Here is a 19,424-nt window from a genome sequence, read left to right on the forward strand (position 1 = left end):
TAGAATAGAATAACACTGTGTTTTTGTGATCAACCATCAAAATCCAAAGTAGACATGTACTGGTTATATGCAAGTAAGACCAAAAACAAAACAAAACAAAACTGCCCTACACCTGTCTCCTCTGCATTCACCATTTTTACTGTATCCACCCGTGCTTCCTGCCACCACTATACTATCCCTCAACTCCTGCCAAGGTCAAACAGAGGGAATTTCCAGAAATGGACATGGCCCTAGGGGCAGCCCTCAAAAGACAGGCAGGAATCTGTGTGTCAACACCCAGTTTCCCCATCCCTAGCGTTAGAGAGCTCTGAGGCCGTCTCAAAGCCCTTCCACCAGGTCTCCTCAGTGGGAAAGAGCTCTCACTGTCCACACAGAACCCGGTCACCAATGATCCCTGAATTAGCGGCCCGGTCTTCTCCATTTCCTTCCATTTTCCTTCTCCTACTGACACTTCCTTGGGATCACTTCCCTGCCTCCCCACCAAAAAAAAAAAAAAAGTTGCATCTAGTTACCCCACAAGATGAAATCACTTATTTGGGAATAAATGTGGTTCAACACATAAAGAGAAAGTAGCAACTGCTTTTCTGTATTCTACAGAAATATATGATTTGCTCTCCCCACCCCTTAAAATAAATATACCCCCAGAAGATAATAAAGTAAATCAGATTAATGTTATTTATTATTCAAAGTTAGTATTATGGGCTGAAGGCGTTGCTTCCCTTGAAAAAAACAAACAAGCAAACAAAAAATAAACATCAAAACACACACACACACACACACACACACAAACAGAAACAAATTCCTATGCTAAAGTCAAGCCCCATCATCTCAGAAAGTGACTACATTTGGAGACCAGATCTTTCAAGAGTTGAGGAAGTGAAAATGCAGTCATTCGGGTGGCCTTTAGTACAACATGGCTGGTGTCCTTTATGAGAAGAGATTTGGATGTAAAGTTGTATAGAGGCAGGGCCAGGGGAAGACAAAGGGAGAAAATGGCCAAGGACAAGCCAAGGACAAGGCCTGAGCCAGGGCTTCAGAAGGAATCAGCACTGCTATTCCTCCAGAACCGTGAGAAAATATTTAACTGCTGCGTAAGCCACCCAGCCTGTGATACCTTGTGGAGGCAGCCCTAGCGAACTAACACATTCGAGAGGCCCAGACAGTATCAGCCACTGCCAAGACACTGCCATCTATAAAATGCCTGCTCTGTGCAGCAACCAGGCCAGGCAACTGACGTGCATCAGTGATGGTCAGGCTAACAAATTTCTATTTGAGAGACGTGTTACCGTCCCCGTGTTACCGATGAGAAAACTCCCAGGTTAAGGAAGGTAGGTAACTTCCGTGGTCTCACGGCTTCTGTAAGAAAGGCCAGGATAGGAAGATTCTATCTTAGGTTTGTGATAGGAGCCTCTTAAAATAAAATCGGCCTATCCTAGTCCATTTTTACACTATTTCTGATGTACAATGAAGGACCAGTCCTTTCGTTTCTCCATGATGTAGTTTCTCTATTTGTTAAAAACAAGGAAGCGTAACTCTGGGTACAAGAGTAGGTCATAGCCTTACAAAATGGTACCTTCAGAATGGATTTAAAAGACATTGTGGTAGATCTGAAAAAAAAAAAAAAATTAGCCGAACCTAATTCTTCAAGCCACTGTGGTAATTACATGGCAGTGACACAGCGGCCTTCCTACATGAAGTTTCATCCATTGTCAGCATCCCCTTTTTCTCTTTGACTACAGGTGGTGAGCCATCCGCGTTCCATCTCTCCAGGCAAAGCCAACCTAATCAGCCAACAACAGAGAGTTCACAAGTGTACAGGGGCCCATTATTCATCACTTCTGCAGCTACTGTAGCCCTAGTTAGTGATTAAATATTTAGTGTCACTAATATAGGCAACAGATAAAAGAAAATACTGCACTTCTTAAATGCCTTGGAAAGCATATTGAAGGCAGCCAGTCAATCACTTGAGTGGCAGGCTCAGAGTACCTCATTAAAGGTGCTAAAAAATAAAATGTGCTCCAGATCCTTCCCGCTTGCTCTCTTTCCCTATTAGGCACTGTTTGGGACATTCTTGTTTGAATTTTAGAACTAGCTTGAAGCAAAACTCACTACCAAGGACAACGGAGGAGAGATATTATAAATTATTTGCTTTACCACCAACTCGAGGTGAACTTGATATATCGCCTGAGGCATTACAATGCTAAGGAAACTGGGAGCTGTCCCCCTTTCCAGAGCACAGAACAGCAGACTCGTGGCATGACAAAACAGAAAAATCTGCCTCAGTTCCACCACGCCTGCCCCCTCCACAAAACCCTAATGTATTAATGCGCTGGCCTCCAGATGTTTCTAAACCAGACGCAGGCGTAACTACAACAACGCATCGGGAAAATATTTGTATCCTTGCTCCCTGAAGCTAGCAGTGCCATCCATTTTGAACTTGGGTTACAAAATGGGGGTTCTTGTATCCAAATGAGACCTCTTCAGGGTCTAGCAAGGGCAGACGTGACTCTGACACTCAGAAACTCAAAATATGATGGATTTACCGATTCAAGTCCGGCACATATGCTCCAGCTGGTGCACTAGGCACTGGTCAGATCTTTCATACTTGGGACTTAGGCCACCTTAGTTGGAATCACTTTGTAGTTGTGACGGTACACTGATTGTGACACGGGCCAGAAGTCACTATGTATACCCAGGCAGTAGAATTTTTTGCTTTAACTGCTGTGTTCACGTGCTACTCTCTCAGAACTTGTCTTTGAACTAGCTACATCTTCTTACAGGGACATGTGGCTCCAAGCATCAGCAGCCACGGGGAACCCCATTCTATACCCAGGTGAAAGTTGACTGCACTCAATCAGCTCCAGACTCTTTCCAGAGCAAAGCAGTCGTCTCTGCTCCTCTCTTGGCTTTCAAAGTCATTCCTTGCCTTTTACTGTTGGTCTCGACACGTGTCAGGCATCCCGGTTCAACAAGGAGACCCAGCAGAAGTGGATACTTCCATGAGCACAGGGCTTGAGGTCAAGAATCCATTATTCATGGATTCCTGGGACATTCCCCTTCAGAGGCTACCCTGAGTTAGGTCCCATTACCAGTGATGACCTCATCTCAACCACTCCACTCTCCGTACCTTTCTATGGCTTAATGATTCCTACAGCTTGCATTTATTAACTAATCCTGCTGAACAAATTATTTCTTTTTTCCCTGCCCTCAACAACCAGTCCCATTTCTGAGAAACAAAGCAACTGCTTTCAGTCCACTAAAAATACAGCACCCTTAGAAAATAGGTTTTAACTCTTAACTTTTCTACGCTGCTTCTGGAGACTTCCAACCATTGTTGCATCCCTGAAGGTCATGTACAGCAGAGATCCTGAGTTCATACACCTGTCATCTGGGGCTGCAAGTCTCTGTTACTACTCCATCGAGTCCCAATGGGGTAATCAGCGATTTGACATACAGTCCCATTGACTATTAGCCATATTTTTAAATCATGTGTACAGTTCATTCTGAAAACTATAGCCTTGCACACTGACCAAGACAAATAATCATCCAACTTTTTATAATTTTTGTGCATATGACAAGAACGGTTTCAAGTTTGTGGCAAGCATCATTAAATGTGCTTTTAATGTTTGCCTAGAAATCCATCTTTAAAAAAAATGTGCAGACTGCAGGGAAAGAACCTTTTCATTGAAGGATCATTAATACATTTACATTTTAAAATTACACCCTTAAGGGGGCCCAGGGAAACTAGTTATTTTTTATTTTAAGTGTCACTTGGTATTCCCTTTATTGCTATACTTTGTAGGTCAGGACAATGTAAGGAAATTGAGCTGAAAACCACCGGATGGCCAAGATCTAAAAGTCAAAATGTCACAGTAAGGATACAGATATGTAACATAATCGTTGCCTTAAGAGAAAAACAGAATGGTCACTGATCCTTTGCGTTGAGACTTCCATTACCTACAAACTAGCCTTAGATTTTCTTCTCTGTGCTGTGAAACACAGGTGGTCAAGTATAAATGATATACTACAGTCAAAATGAAAATCCCTCACCCCTTCCAGGACCCAATTTCTTTACTCATTTTTTTCAAATTGTGCTGAGCTGCATTTGCAAATGGAGCCTGCCTGCCTTGTCCCTTGAAACACAAGCCCTATTTCAGAAACAGACAGTAAAAAAAAAAAAAAAAAAAGTATTTAATATGACCATTGCTTGGGTCGACTTGCTTTTGCCTCAGGGTCCAACTTGGGACTTGAATAGAGTCTGTGTGACTGCTTTCCATGGTCTGCTGCATCATCATATAGCAAAACTGAATTGTTTTGACGAGAGCTGGTGAATAGGCTATGTTTGGACAGACCGGGTCTGTTTTTAGCCATTAAAAAGGGCTATTAGAACTGCTGAGCTGTCATTAGAGCACATTGTGAGGTGCCCAAGACAAAGCAGCGAGAAGCAAATTGGCTTTCTGCATCCAGAGGCCCAGAGTCTGGGAGGACAGTATGCTGTCAGGCCCCCTCCACTTAACAGTGCCAAGTGGGAACCAACGGTTGCACCAGGTGTGAGCAAAAGGAGCCCAGCTTGAATCGGACTCTGGAAAAGGGCTTTGGGTTAAAAAGAAACAAAGAAAAAAGACAAAGAGAGCTTCAAGTTTTTCTAGTACTGGTCAGCAAACCGGGCAATGTTTTCCAAATTCCCTTCTATGCTTCTATGCGTGGCAGCGAAAGCTCATTAGTTTGGAATAATTGGAAGAAGGTAGGCGTTGGGCTTTCCAAGTTAAAATAAGGAATTACACAATATTTTTGGAATACGGCCATTGTATTACTTTATAGCCCCAGGCTAACGATTGCTATTAACCAAAGAGCCTATTTAATAATCCGTAGTCCAAAAGAGCAATTTGTAATTAGCACACCATTGCTGGTATGCAAATAGAATGCTTTAGGTTCTTGCCTTGGCTGTTTTCTTTAAGATTTCTTCAGTGGCACAAACATCCTTCTCAAATTCTCTTTACTATTTACTATTGATTTCATTGGTAAAGCCAATTATAATATAGTTATAAAACATGTCACAAAGCTACAGACTTTTAGCTCTGCCCCCCAATAGAATACTCCAAATTCTGAAGGCATCTGCATTAGAAATTAGTGAGCTCCAGATATACAAAATCTCACTGTGTATCGAAACAGAAGACGCTTTTCATTTTAGTCCTCTGCTGAAGACCAGAAAATCAGCGCGTCCCTCTCTCTTGGGCCCCTTTTCTTCCCTCCTTCTTAGGCACCTGAAAGTTTAGCATGTCTCTATCCTTTATCTTTATATCTCCTCCCCTACTGCCTCCTCCTTACTCATAGTTTAATGTATCTCACTCTTTCCTACCTCAGTGTTGCGATCTCCCTAAACTTCATGCCCATCTCAAGGGACCACCTCATCTCGGTCCTCTTTCTCAAAGTCAGATTTCTTGCAAGGACTGTCCACCCTCACACACCCATTCATTCCTCAGCCCACTGGAATCTCACTTCCTGCTCCATCCCCGCCACAGCAGCCACTCTGCCTCACAGGGACCCCGGACATCCAGTCCTTATCTTATTTGATCTTTCTTCTCGCAGCAGAGACGATAAGACAACATTGTGTCGAAGTTGGAGGAACAGACTTTAGAGCCTTCATTCCTGCCATCGTGGCCACCGTCTAGGTGCCCACTGTGCTATGGAGGTGACTGAAGAGAGAAGCTGGATCGAATGAGTCACCCCATACACTTGGTCTCTGTCTTGACCAGCTGGACCAACTTTTTGCCACTGGCCAGGCTTTCAGTGCATGTTCCCATCTCTAGACAATTCTGTTTCCAAAGTGAATGACTAAGTGTATTGTTCACATGTCTGCCTAATAAAAGAATTTAACTTATAATGCCCTGCAGGGCTAGCCTTGAGGGGAACGATAACGTAACAGTGGTTCCTCCAGACTGGTGGTTCGCTCCCCTCTACCACCAAGACCCGTCTGTGAACCCTTCCTGAATTTTGCATGTTCTCGAGTTGGTTGTAGAGAAACCCTTCCAAACCCTCCCAAAAGAGCTGATGAAGGGGCTGATGTAATAGGAGACACACAGGTCTGGGTCGCCTATTAACGTAACTTGTTAGTGTCCTCTGATTCTACGCAGGCCTGATCCCAAATACGTCATGTTCATCACACAACAGATTATTATTGCCTCACCCGATCTCATGACTTGGTACATCTGGTAACACACGGCTCTTGATGGGTAGTTCTAGATGCATCAACAATGGGTACCTTCTAATCAGGCCCTCAGTCTCTATTATGGTACAGCGTCCCAGGAACTGTGTTTTAAATCAAGTACTGAGCAGCAGAGAAACATCCTGCAGCTGCTGCAGAAACCTCTTAATTTAGACCCGCCTCTAAGAATCACTCAAGAATGCATGAGACCGCTCATCTCAAGTATGGTATAAGCTGACTTCGACGCCAAAAAGGTCCAAGAGGTAGAGTAACAACTGTCTTCTACTTCATAGGGGATGTCCCAGTGTGACCATACTACTGGCATAAACACTATCAGTGTGAATATATTCACTTGCCATTGCTGCATAATATGGTGCCACAAGCTAAGGGACTTAAAACCACCTATTTTTATTGTCTCTCAGTTTCCAAGGTTCAGGATTCCAGGCATGGTTCTATGGAGTTATCTGCTTGGGAGTCTGACCAGGCTGCGATCCTGGTGTGACTAGATCAAAGTCTTATCAAAGGCTTGAAGAGAAAATCCACTTCCAATACGATCCCTCAGTTGGTAGAATTCCTCTCCGTGCAGCTCCATTGTCAACTTCTTACCTCAGTAGGTGTCAGCTAGAATCCCCCCGCCCTTAGATCTCAAGGCTGCTCACAGTTCCCTGAAAAATGGAGCTCTCGACGTGGCCATTTGCTTTTCCAAGGCCAGCAGAAGGACAGCTCTGTCTGTAAGGCATGACCACTTCCTCTTATGGGCTTTCAACTAATTAAGTTTGGTCCAATCAGGATAAACTCCTTTTTTTTTTTTTTTTAATCAATTCAAAGCAAGTGATTTGGAATCTGAATTCTATCCCCAAAAGCCCTTCATGAGTGTCATGCAAGATTACCTAATCACGTCACATCCTATCACTATGTTCTATTACCATTAGTCAAGAGTCTGTGTTCTTTATCTAAAGAAGTATCTAAAGAGTATCTAAAGAGTATCTAAAGCATTGTGGACAATCTGACTTCTTTGACTTGTCGATTTTTTATAAAGGTTTGGAAAATTTGAAACCTATGTTTGCTAGTCTCAAGTTTTTTCAAATGTCTACATTTACATCTTTAGCAGAAGTATCTAGAGCTACCTGTGCTTGAAAGATTCAAAAGGTTATTATTTTGAACATTCAACAACCACAAGTAGTAAGGAATACCCCACTCCACACAAGAAAACCAGTGGAACATTAAAAATATGAACGATCTTTCAATTATCCATGAATTTTTAAAATTTCAGGGTCTTTTGCTTGTTTCTCCAAGTTCCTTTTGGATCTTTACAGTTATGTTTTGCCGCCAATAGATTCCAATTCTTTCATTGTAGCTTCTATTCCTACTTTTATCTCCTTTATCACTTTTCATCTTTGTATTTTACAGACTCATATTGCTAATTCAAGTTTTTAAGATCCTAGGTCTTGTCTTCTGATTCTTGATTGCATACGTTTCCTAACATTGTTTGTGAGTGTGTACATTTTCTTCCCCATTATGAGCTCATCTTCACTGTTATGTGCCCTTCAACCCATACTTCTGGAAATTCTTAGGTGCCCTATGTTGTTAAAGTGTCCTTCCAGAGGAGTTCTGTTTCCTTTTTATCATGGGGGACTAGATTTTGCACTCATGTTTCCATCTCAGTTCCAAATATCATAACTAAAATACATGCAAATTTTGTATCTATATTTATTTAATCAAGTTCAGGTTTTTATTTCTAATGGGTTAGTTTTGTTTTTTTTTTTTACCTGCAGCTTTCTTGTCCCTTCCCTTAAAAGTTGGAGATATGTTTCTTGCGTCGAAAGGGGCAGGTCTTCTAGGATCTCATCTTCAAAAAGGGGCCTCAGTCAATCTCCCTGCCTCCTGAAGATACAGGACAACATCTGTTGCCTCTCTTAGAACTCCTATTTAGACCTAATATACTCCCAGTTTCCCTAGCATCAACTCACAGGCTCATTGCCCTGGCCCTCAAGCCCGTTAGGTCCTTCAAACATGACTATTTTTGAAAATAGAATTTCTGCTTTTCAGCGAGAGGGTATTCAACATTACCTCAATCCACCATGCTACCAGAACTACAAACACAGATAATATACTTCAGAGTAATATATTTAGAAGATTATACATGTGGAAGTAATAATGCATGCAGACACAAAATCATGAAGGTTATATTAAAATGACTCAAGTCTGAGAAGCATTCCTCTATTTCATGGTTACATCTGTCACTATGGCCTACACCTGTGTGACTCAGAAGTGGGGAAACCCACCATCATGCATGGATTGAAAATCTCCATACACGTGGGCATGGACACTTCGTGTGAATGAGTTCCACAACAGATGCAGGACCATAACCACACTTTACCAAAAAGGAAGGGACCCATACACTACATCAAAGTATCTTTAGTATCTCCCCAAAGGTAAACAAGTGGCTTGACACTTTAAATTATAGGAGACATAGCCAAAAGCTCCATGTGTCACATCATGGTCAGTTTTAGGTCAGCTCAGTAAAGCTACGGTGCCCAATCAAACACTAATCTGGGGCCGCTGTTAAGGCACATTGTAATGTGATTAACTGCGATTCAATCACACTTTGTTAAGTGGGATTAAAGTTTATCTTCAGTTGACTTTATGTAAGGAAGATTCATCTAGATCACCACCTAGATTCAATCATTCCAAGGATTTAGGGGAAGAACTGAAGCTTCCTTGAAGAAGAAGAAATTTTATCTGTGGATCACAGCTTCAGCATACGCCTCAGTTTCCAGCCTGTCCTTCCAGACAGCCTGCCTTGTGGATTCCAGACTTGCCCAGCCAACCTCCGAAATCACATAAGCCAATTCCTTGCCATTTGTTTCCTTATACGTATCTTTTACTTGTTTCTCTGGTCGACCCCTGACTAATATAGATGACATTTTGTACTAGCGTTTATTTTATATACGTACAAGTATCTGAAAAGCTTGAACCTTGTTTGTTTCCTCCCTTATTCAAAATAACATGAGAGAGATCTTAAGACCCAAAGGAATCTTAGCGGAGACACAGTCCATAAAATAGATGTCTTTAGGTACACAGAGTCTACCATGTGCTTTATGGGAGTATGAACAATGAATGTGAGTAGCACTCAGGGGCTGGGCTGCAAAAAGAGGCCAGAGCTGGATCCACTCAATTACTGCCCCATGTCCTGCTGTGCCTCAGATCCCTGGGAAATAGTCCTTCCAAGGACTAAATCAGCACCGTCTCTCAATTATACATAACCTTCTCTTCACTTTGCCCACCCCCAATTTAGGGAGGAAACAGCAAACCAGCATAAAAATACGTGAAGGATTGAACAGACATAACAAGGGCTAGGAATATAAAGCAAGAAAGTATAAAGTCGGAGACTATGTCTTTATGGCTGAGAAAAGAGGAGGCTCAGCAGGAAACATGATTACAGTCCATAAATGTCTTCAAGTAACCATGTACATGAAACAGGGACTTACTTACCGTGGGAGAAAATGCTTACTCAAGGCAAAATCGCATGAAGTTCTGGAATGAACACTTTAGATAGGAAGAAGCACATTTTCGAAGGTAGGAACTAAGAGATTATGAGTTATTGGCTACCTAAGACATTCAAAGAACTGGTAAGATGGGCTGTGTCAACTGTTTTGGCATATAACAAGTCCGGTGTAAGGGATACAGACACATTTTGAAGGAAGTCATCTATTAGGACCACACAACGTGTGAAAACACAACAAAATTGCTGTCGAAGACTTCGTTTTTAACCATCTACTTAAAACAGACGCTAAGTTTCCATGGGCAACATGGAAGGGGCTAGCTGAAAAGATAGTAGTCAGTCCCCCCCAGAAAGCTCAGGACACTGTCACTACCAGCCTGGCCCTTCAATCAGCAGCCAAAGCAGTGGCCATACCCAGAGGCTTGTTAGAAATGTAGCTCTTGGGCCCTATCCCAGACCTACTTGTCCAACTTTCTATTTCAACCGATCCCTTGGTGATATTACCCATTTCAAGGTTTGAAAGCAATTCAAAGAAAATACAAATGCTTACATGCTTTTGCAACCCTGAATAAACCTACAAGAAAAAATAATAAACTTCTTTATTAGAAGATCTTATCGTTTACTTCTTTGCCAAAATGATACAATGATATGTTAACTATAAAGAAGCCCCCTAATCGATGACAGTAATGTCAGTGTTGATGCTCATGTAATTTCCTTGTCATACATTCTGTGAAATATTAGTAAAGTTACAGTCTGTCATGGATTGACTCTGCTGTTGATCATCTAATTTTTAATTTTGTACCCTGCCAGTGGACACATGTGGTCACTGTTGTCAAAAATAGCGATTTCACTAGGAAACTACTAATCTTTAAAAAGTGTCTCTGGAGTGGGGCACCTGGATAGCTCAGTCTGTTAAGCATCTGACTGTGGCTCAAGCCATGATTTCACTGCTCGTGAGCTCGAGCCCCGCGTTGGGCTCTGTGCTGACAGCTCAAGGCCTGGAACCTGCTTCGGACTATGCCTCCCTCTCTCTGCCCCTCCCCTGCTGGTGCACTCCCTCTCTGTCTCTCTCTCAAAAATAAAAAAAACATTAAAAAAAATTTTAGTAAATTGATAAGTATCTGGAGTTATGACACTGATTCGTTTCCCTCTGCATGGCCTAGTGGGAGATTAGCAAAAGAGAGCTAGGCCATGTGTGTCCAGGAAGACAGAAAGACGTTAATTTGATTGAAAGCCCCTTGGCTTTCCATGTCACTGCTTGTCAGCCATGTGAACTTCCTTCATCAGTTCACTTTTGTGAGCCTCAGTTTACTTACTTGTAATAGAGAGATAATGATGCCTCCCCTTCTAGAGGAAAACCTAATGGGCAAACCAATGCCCATGGAAGAATTTGGTGAATTATTGAGGTCATGGAAGGGTAGGGGTTCATTAGCATCTCAGGGGAAGATTGGCAGTCTATGATTACTTGTCACTTGTCAAACTCGGGTTCTGGAAGCTAGTCGCTTCACTGCAGAATCCTTTGGTCCCCAATTTCTCAGACATTTAAAAGACTTCATAGGGGCGCCTGGGTGGCTCGGTCGGTTAAGCGTCTGACTTCGGCTCAGGTCATGATCTCACGGTCCGTGAGTTCGAGCCCCGCGTCGGGCTCTGTGCTGACAGCTCAGAGCCTGGAGCCTGTTTCAGATTCTGTGTCTCCCTCTCTCTCTGCCCCTCCCCCGTTCATGCTCTGTCTCTCTCTGTCTCAAAAATAAATAAACGTTAAAAAAAACGTGGTCTAAAATTCTACTTAGGAAACTAACATAACTTTAGCTGTTAAGCCACCTGGCTCCTTGCTTGAAATCCAAGCCAGAAGGAATAGCAAGTGAATTTTTTACACCAGCACCTTTTGTCCAAGGACAGCGGAGACTTTGACCTTTAGGTAATCCTTGAAGACCAGGTATTTGGTTCCATTAAGTATCAGTTTCCAGAAGATAGCTACTAATATTATAAACATATCTGAATTCTTAAACCAAGTTTGCAACTTGGCATTTCATCTATGTCTTTTATTTGTGCCACAATGATGTCTTTAAAAAAAATCATGGCTAACATAGAATAATGCAGAGAGTCACATAAAAACATGTGGACTTTTGGTTTTGATTATTTCCATTTTTCCCTTCCTCAGTTCTACCCCATGAAATAAAATCAGATAGCCATCTTTTTGTTGGCATACAGTAATTTTTACAACAAAAATAAGAAATTGACCAGAAAGGACCAACTAGGATGAAGTTCATCATGTAGATGCAGTGAATAAGATGCCTAAAATGGGATACTTACACCCTTTCCCCCCAAAATTTAATCAATGACGTTGGAGTCAAGATAACTGTATGGGGATTTATTCTTGATTTAATTAATTAAAGTTGGTGAGCTATTATCACAGTTGACAATAACAACTCGGATTTGTTCCAGCTGCTATAAACCTGAGGGGAGAGCATGGCTTTATTTGACTCTTTGGGCCCACACAGAAAAGCTTATGAGGAATGAATTCTGGATTAGCCACCGGCTCTGTGGATGTGTTCAGGAGTTGATGGAATGTGACAGGGAAAGTGTGATCTATGCCAACTACCATATCATTGATTGTCTTATTACTACTAGCAAGAATCTAAATAAAGAGACTTTACATGCTCTAAATCAAAGGAAAAATACTCCAGGTGTATCCAAGTCAACATACCATTTTGCAATGCATAGCCCTAGGCTAGGCACTGAGGACACATGTACCTTGTTTTCTAAGACCTGGCAATAGAGTTAAAAGAGATAGATATTCGATACTCTCTTGGCCCTATAACCCGTGCCATGAACATCTATAATCCAACAAAGCAGGAATTGTTGTGTCCCCCAAATCAAGCACAGTGCCTGACATATGACAAATGCTTCATAAATATGTGTTGGTTGAATGAATGAGTGGATGGATGGATGGATGGATGGATGGATGGATGGATATATGAATAAGCTACTGACTATGGACCTATATGCTAACAACATAGGGGGAGACAGCTTTTCATTTATAAAGGTTGAAACCCAAAGGGATTTATCAATTAACTCACAGACCCTATATCCTTTATTGTGAGGCTCAAATTGATTATCCTTGACCACACCCCTACTTAGGGTCATGTGTAAAATTATCCATCTTTTCCTTTTATTCACTGACTTAGAGCATCAGTCATAATCCTTATCCTCTGATGGTCTTATGAATTCAGAAAAAGGAAAATTACATTCTATTCTAAAGAAGATGAGGTTCTTAGAGTAGAATCACAGTGGGTCTAATGTTGAAAATGTCTGAAGATCTACAAAGGGGGCAATATGAATTATGTTACATCCCAGGGAAGTATGCCAGGAGTTTCCTCCACTCGGTTTTAAATTTCATATCCACCTAGGGACAGTGAGGAAGAAATCTCCAAAATGGATTTTTATATATGTGAACTGGTTACTCATCCCTTGATCTGCCCACCTTCTTCTGAATAAGGTATCCTACCTTCCTCTCCTGGTATCCAGAAAATAGCCCAACAGTTCCACCAAACACTTTCCCAAACATTGCACAAAAAACAAATCCTAGTGCAGCAACCCAGGTGAGAAGTACAGTTGCACAACAGCATGAGGATCCTCACTCTGGCCATCACAGCTACCCAGGTTAACAAATTCCCCCGGTCCCAAATGATTGGTCTAATGGTTCAAATAAAGCACAAGGATACAGGAAACAAACTGATGGGTGACAGACTAGGAGGGTTGGGGAGATGTGGACAAAATGAGTGAAGGGGAGTGGGAGACACAGGCTGCCAGGTATGAGATGAGTCAGTCACAGCAATGAAAGGCACAACACAGGGAACATCATCAATATCGTAATAGCTTTGTACGGCGACACAAAACAGCCGCATGTACACCTGAAAGTGATGGAACACTGTGTGTCAACTGAACTCAAATGAAATGAAGACGAAAATAATTGGGCAATTTGAAGGAGAAAAAAAAAAAGCACAAGGAGCCATTGTTCTCAGCCATTGTCTGAGCCAATGAAGTTCAGACATTTATGTTCCTGAAGCTACATGGTTAACCCAGATCCCTCCACGGTCTTTTTCTAACATGGTTTAAGAGTCTGCAGTTCAGAATATAGTTTCTCCTTCATATTTGCTTCTTAGTGCTGCACACTACATGCACAAAATATATTCACCTTTTAAATGGAACATTGACAGAGAAATAGGGTTTGTACCTCTTTTTCAAAGTAAACATCTGTTAATTACTCTGGGGCTGGGGCTGGAAAAATTCAGGTTGTGTTGAGGATTTTACCAGTTTAATAAAACAGCCTAAAAACAGCCAACATCACAACACCATTAGACTGATTGTTTTCTGTAGATACACAGAATATATGAATAATAATTTTCTCTTCGTAACTCTTGCTGACTTGAAGGCATGATCGAATAGTACATTTCTGATTAATCCAGGACCCAGTCCACATAGGCACATGTGCAGAGTTCTGATAAGGTGAAGAAAGATGTGTTTCCATGTCAACAATTTAAAGGTTGGAACTATTTTGAGTTGTTAATATAAACTTTGATATTAGCTCATTGACTTTGATGGCTTTGCAAAGAATAAACTCTAACGCAATTACAATGACTGCCGAAATGTACGAAATCTCTAGAGAAGCTGGAAAAATGTGTATGCCTGACAGGTTTGTCAATCACCTCTGGTCCTGATTATGTGACATTACCATGTGATTTTTCTTAACTGGAAAAATGACATTATAGTATCTCCTAACAGCCTAACACTAAAATACTGTATCACTCTTTACAGTTTCCTCCTCTGTCTTTATAGAACACCCCTAAATAAATACATAAATAAATAAATAAAGCCAGAGACTCTATCCTGAGGCATCATACTATCTCATCAGCTTATTAATACTTCAAAAACTACAACATCATTATCCTAACTACAGGCGGTAATATCACTGGCAGTAATTGGAGAGTCGTGATGACTCTGGTCCCTGGGTATTAACCCAATCAGCTTTTCTATTTTCTGTCTCTGGGATTCTTTTACTCAGAGACAAAATTATGTTTATGTTACATCAGAACTCCTATAATCTCAATAAAAAGAACAAAAACAAAACCAAAATAAAAAGAGACTGCTAATCAATGATTATTAAAATCCCAGTGTCATTCTTCAGGGCCTAGAAAGCTCCAAGAATGTAAAGGGGAAGAGAAGCCAAAAGACAAGGGATCCAAGTCGTGACCAAGAACAGGGCCAGAGTCAAGTCAGTCCGGATTTCACTGTGAGGGGAATGTGGAGGCAAATATTGACGAGATGCCATAAATAATGCTGAAAAAATTTAAATTATCCGTTTTCCAAATCCTGATCATTCCCAAATTCTAATTTCAATCTTGCTAAAAATAATGAGGAACACATTGCACTGGTTAATGTCTGGAATTCACAAATGGTGGCCAGAAGAACGTGCCCCTCCAATTTCTGCCGGGGTAGCTCCAGGAGCTACCCTCTGAGAATCCCACCGGTTTCTGTGCTCCAGGGAACATTGCTGCCTCCAGGGAACAAATGACCCTAGTAGAGAGATCAAGGCAACCCGGTGCCTGTGTGACACAGGACTCCCCTTTGCTGATAGCCTTGACAGACTTCCCTCAGAACTGTACAGTGGTCTAAGACATCTGACCCCAACCTTGCCTTCTTCTCTTTCTCCTTCAGTCAAGACCAGACCTCCAACACAGTCTGACAGTTTCCCTGGCCTTTCCTGAATCGATCCTCCTTCTCCCTGAAAATCATTCCTCCCAACAAATTTCTTGCCCCTTTAATCCATCTTGGCCTTTGCTTCCATGAGGATCCACACTCACACATCCCCTAAGGGTATTGTGTATTCCCAGTGAAGATGTCAGGGTAAGGGATTAATATTTGTCAAACATCTACTATACACTAGGTATTTTACAAATATTATCTGATTTTACCATATGTATTCACTCTTATGTGGATCCTGAGAAACTAAACAAAAGACCATAGGGGAGGGGAAGGAAAATTAAAAAAGTAAGAGAGGGAGGGAGCCAAACCATAAGAGACTCTTCAAAACAGAATAAACTGAGGGTTGATGGGGGGTGGGAGGGAGGGGAAAGTGGGTGATGGGCATTGAGGAGGGCACCTGTTGGGATGAACACTGGGTGTTGTATGGAAACCAATTTGACAAAAATTTCATATTAAAAAAACAATAAAGTTAAATAAGTAATATGAAAAAAATAAATATTATCTGATTTAATTCCAACGTCAATTCTGTTAGAGAGTAGCATTCTACATTTAATAGTTAAGAAAGCTATACTCGGAGAGTTGAAGATTCAGACTGAACCAGAGGAAAGCACCATTTTTCAGTCAAAAAGGATTAGATGTTGGCAGTTTCATGTGATTAAACCTATATAATTTGCCGAGATCACACAACCACCAAGTGTACAAACTCAAATTTCAGCCATTTCTGTCCTATTCCAAAACTCATGTTCTTTCCACTGTATGACAGGGCTGCAGAGTATTCAGTGAAGAGCAATATGCATAAATCTCCCCCTCCCCCCAGAGTTTATTCAAAGTCTTATTTGATATAAGATATAGCAAAAGTATCATAAAATATCAAATATACTAGGGGCATTGCGATCATTTCCAAGAATATTCTAGTTCTAGATATTTCCTCAATGTTCGTAATAATGTGAGGGTTACAATACAACATGAATAATATGTATGTGTAGAGTAAACCTTGATTTGAGAGCATAATTGTTTCCAGAAACATGCTTATAATCCCAAGCACTTGTATATCAAAGTGAATTTCAAGAACCATTGGCTCAGTTGTGATCATGTGACATTCGGCATCAGGTACTACTCATATTGCGAGACGTGGCTTGTTTATCAAGTTAAAATTTATTAGAAATGTTTGCTTGTCGGGGCACCTGAGTGGCTCAGTTGGTTAAGCATCCAACAATGGATCAGGACATGACCTCACAGTGCGTGGGGTGGAGCCCTGCATCGGGCTCTGTGCTGACAGCTCAGAGCCTGGAGCCTGCTTCAGAATCTGTGTCTCTGTCTCTCTCTGCCCCTCCCCTACTCAAACTCTGTCTCTCTTTCAAAAATAAATAAACATTAAAAACCTAAAAAAAAAAAATGTTTGCTTATCTTGTGAAACACTTGCAGAACAAGTTACTGGCAATCCAAGGTTTTATTATATATGCAAAGAAAGTACCTAGAAACCACTGGAGGTAGGAAATAGGTAATTTTTGTTTATGTTTTTGTTCATCTAGAGTTGTTTTCCACAACAGGCATGCATTACTTGTGTAACAAAAAAGTTACTAGATTAAAACTTAAAACTGTATTGCTAGCACATCATCCTTCAAATGTATCCACGATCACAGTGCCATTCGTCATACACTCTAGGCATATGGTTGATGACTGGTCAACAGGAAAGACCATGCTTCCTTGGAAAATCCTCTCTGCTCTGTCCCCAACTTGTTCTGCCCATGGACCTTTGTGGCTGCATATCTCGGGGTTTGTTCTGAAGACCTTGTCTTCGGCCTAGCAGTGAGAGTTTGCCCCAATGACAAGAGGTCAGGAAAAGGGAGGCCACTGTCACATGAAGATCTGAAGGAATTCTAACAGCTTCCTTTGGAGGACAGTAAACCTGGGCTCTCACAGATTCCTCCATGAATTGCCAACTGGACGTACAACGAACATAGTCTACGCATAGCGAAATTCAAAAGATAAAGTCCAAGCTTATGTAACAGCTGTTTGTCACTATGATGTTAAAAATGGACGTTTTGTAATGACAGCCAAGCAACGGAGCCACATGGGGTAAGTATTGACCAAAGTCAAACCCAAACCAGTATTTTAGCTTAGGTAATAAACTATAATATTCAGGAAATGCAGATTTTGTATTATGCTGCAAGCATTAATTTTTTTAATGTTTATTTATTTATTTTGAGAGGGAGAGAGCAGGGGAGAGGGAGAGAGAGAATCCCTGACATGGGCTCAATCCCACAAACTGTGAGACCATGACTTGAGCTCAAATCAAGAGACCATGCCTGGACCACCCAGGCGTCCTTCCATTATTAATAATTTTAGCAAGATATGATAATCTCCCCATCCTGACCTTGAAATCTCATTGAAGGAAATTTTAGATTGTGGATTCTTCTAAAGAGGAAGGAAAGGGTATCTCAACAACAATAACATCATTTGTCACTTTCTCCTATTTCCGTACTGCTCTGTAGATCCCTGCACGATGGCACATTTGATTATAAAGCTTCATGTACTTGTCTGTCATCTGTCACTAGACTTGATGTTGCTTGGTGGCAGAACCTATGACTACACCATGGTACACGTTCAAGTACCATGCCAGTCCTTAACCAAGTGTAGGGTATCTGATCAACACTTGATACACCTATAGCAAATGCGGAAACAAATGGTTGCATTTGTAATAGAACATTACAGCTAATGAAGAATCTTTTCCATACTTTATCATTTAGTCACTATGGGAAATCATGGAGCTAAGCCAAAGGAGCATAACACCTATTAAATCTACTTACGAACCTTACAACATGCTGATGGTAAGCAGTTGATGGTTTCTTACTTGCATTACAGCTTACAGACCCCCGCCTTGATGTTCGAAGAACAAAAACATTATCAACATGTAGGTCAGCTTCTGGAAGCCTCCTACACTTGTTCTCACAATTCTTGGCTTTTCATATTGGATGCCTTAACAAAAGTCATTAATCAAATAGGGTGTTCCCTCTTCATTTTCTGCCCCAAGACAGTATCTGTTGAGTATGGTCCTATGTGGGGCAATTTGCAGATTTTTTTTTTCATCTCACCATTTTAACAGCTCTATCAAATAGGGACCATCACAATCTTATTTTATAGGTAAGGCAACTGAGACCACAGAAATGAGGTGTAATATCCCCACATGGCAGAGCTGACAGGGGTTATCTTCAGGATTTACCCCTAGACAATCTGCCTCCTGAGCCGCTAAGCACATGTGATTACCAGTTTGACTACAATGAAACTTGCCTTTGGCTTTGCCTTGATTCTCAATCCATCTAGAAATAAATATGCAAACAGGTGGTAAAAACAACCACGCTAAATAAATGCAAATAAATGCCATAATGCTGGTAAAAATTTCCCTTCAACTTTTGTTCTTATAGAAGAAGAAAACAATCATACAGTGGGGGGGTTAATTATTAATCTAATTATCCAGGAGCTGACATGCAAAATATGGCTTATCCAGACGCTACTGATTCCCTATTTCTGAAAGACTGTCTCTCTCCTTGAAGTACTTACCTCCAAAAGTGTGTTTCAACTGGTAAGAACAGATACTATACTTGATCTTAGCCAAAAGGCCGAGAAGCGATCCAAAAACGTGTTTAAAAGTAAGGTAAGGCTTGGGGCACCTGGGTGGCTCAGTCAGTTGAGCGTCTGACTTCAGCTCAGGTCATGATCTCACAGTCCGTGAGTTTGAGCCCCGCGTTGAGCTCTGTGCTGACAGCTCAGTGTCTGGAGCCTGCTTCAGATTCTGGGTCTCCCCTTCTCTCTCTGCCCCTCCCCTGCTCATACTCTGTCTCTGTCTCAAAAATAAATAAAAAAAAAATTTAAAAATTAAAAAAAAAAGTAAGGTAAGGCTTAGATGGCTAGTGGCATGTTTTCTACTTGGGTACAAGGTGGAGAAAA

The 19,424-nt window shown here is 41.3% G+C and overlaps 1 pseudogene; it reads right to left on the reverse strand.

Moving 5' to 3' along the window:
* Nucleotides 1–19,024: 19,024 nt before the first annotated feature.
* On the reverse strand, nucleotides 19,025–19,108 carry LOC128778495 (U2 spliceosomal RNA; annotated as a pseudogene).
* Nucleotides 19,109–19,424: the final 316 nt, after the last annotated feature.

Source organism: Panthera pardus, unplaced genomic scaffold (assembly GCF_024362965.1).
Source record: "Panthera pardus isolate Hobbes unplaced genomic scaffold, ASM2436296v1 HiC_scaffold_2, whole genome shotgun sequence".
In the NCBI taxonomy this organism is placed as follows: Eukaryota; Metazoa; Chordata; class Mammalia; order Carnivora; family Felidae; genus Panthera; species Panthera pardus.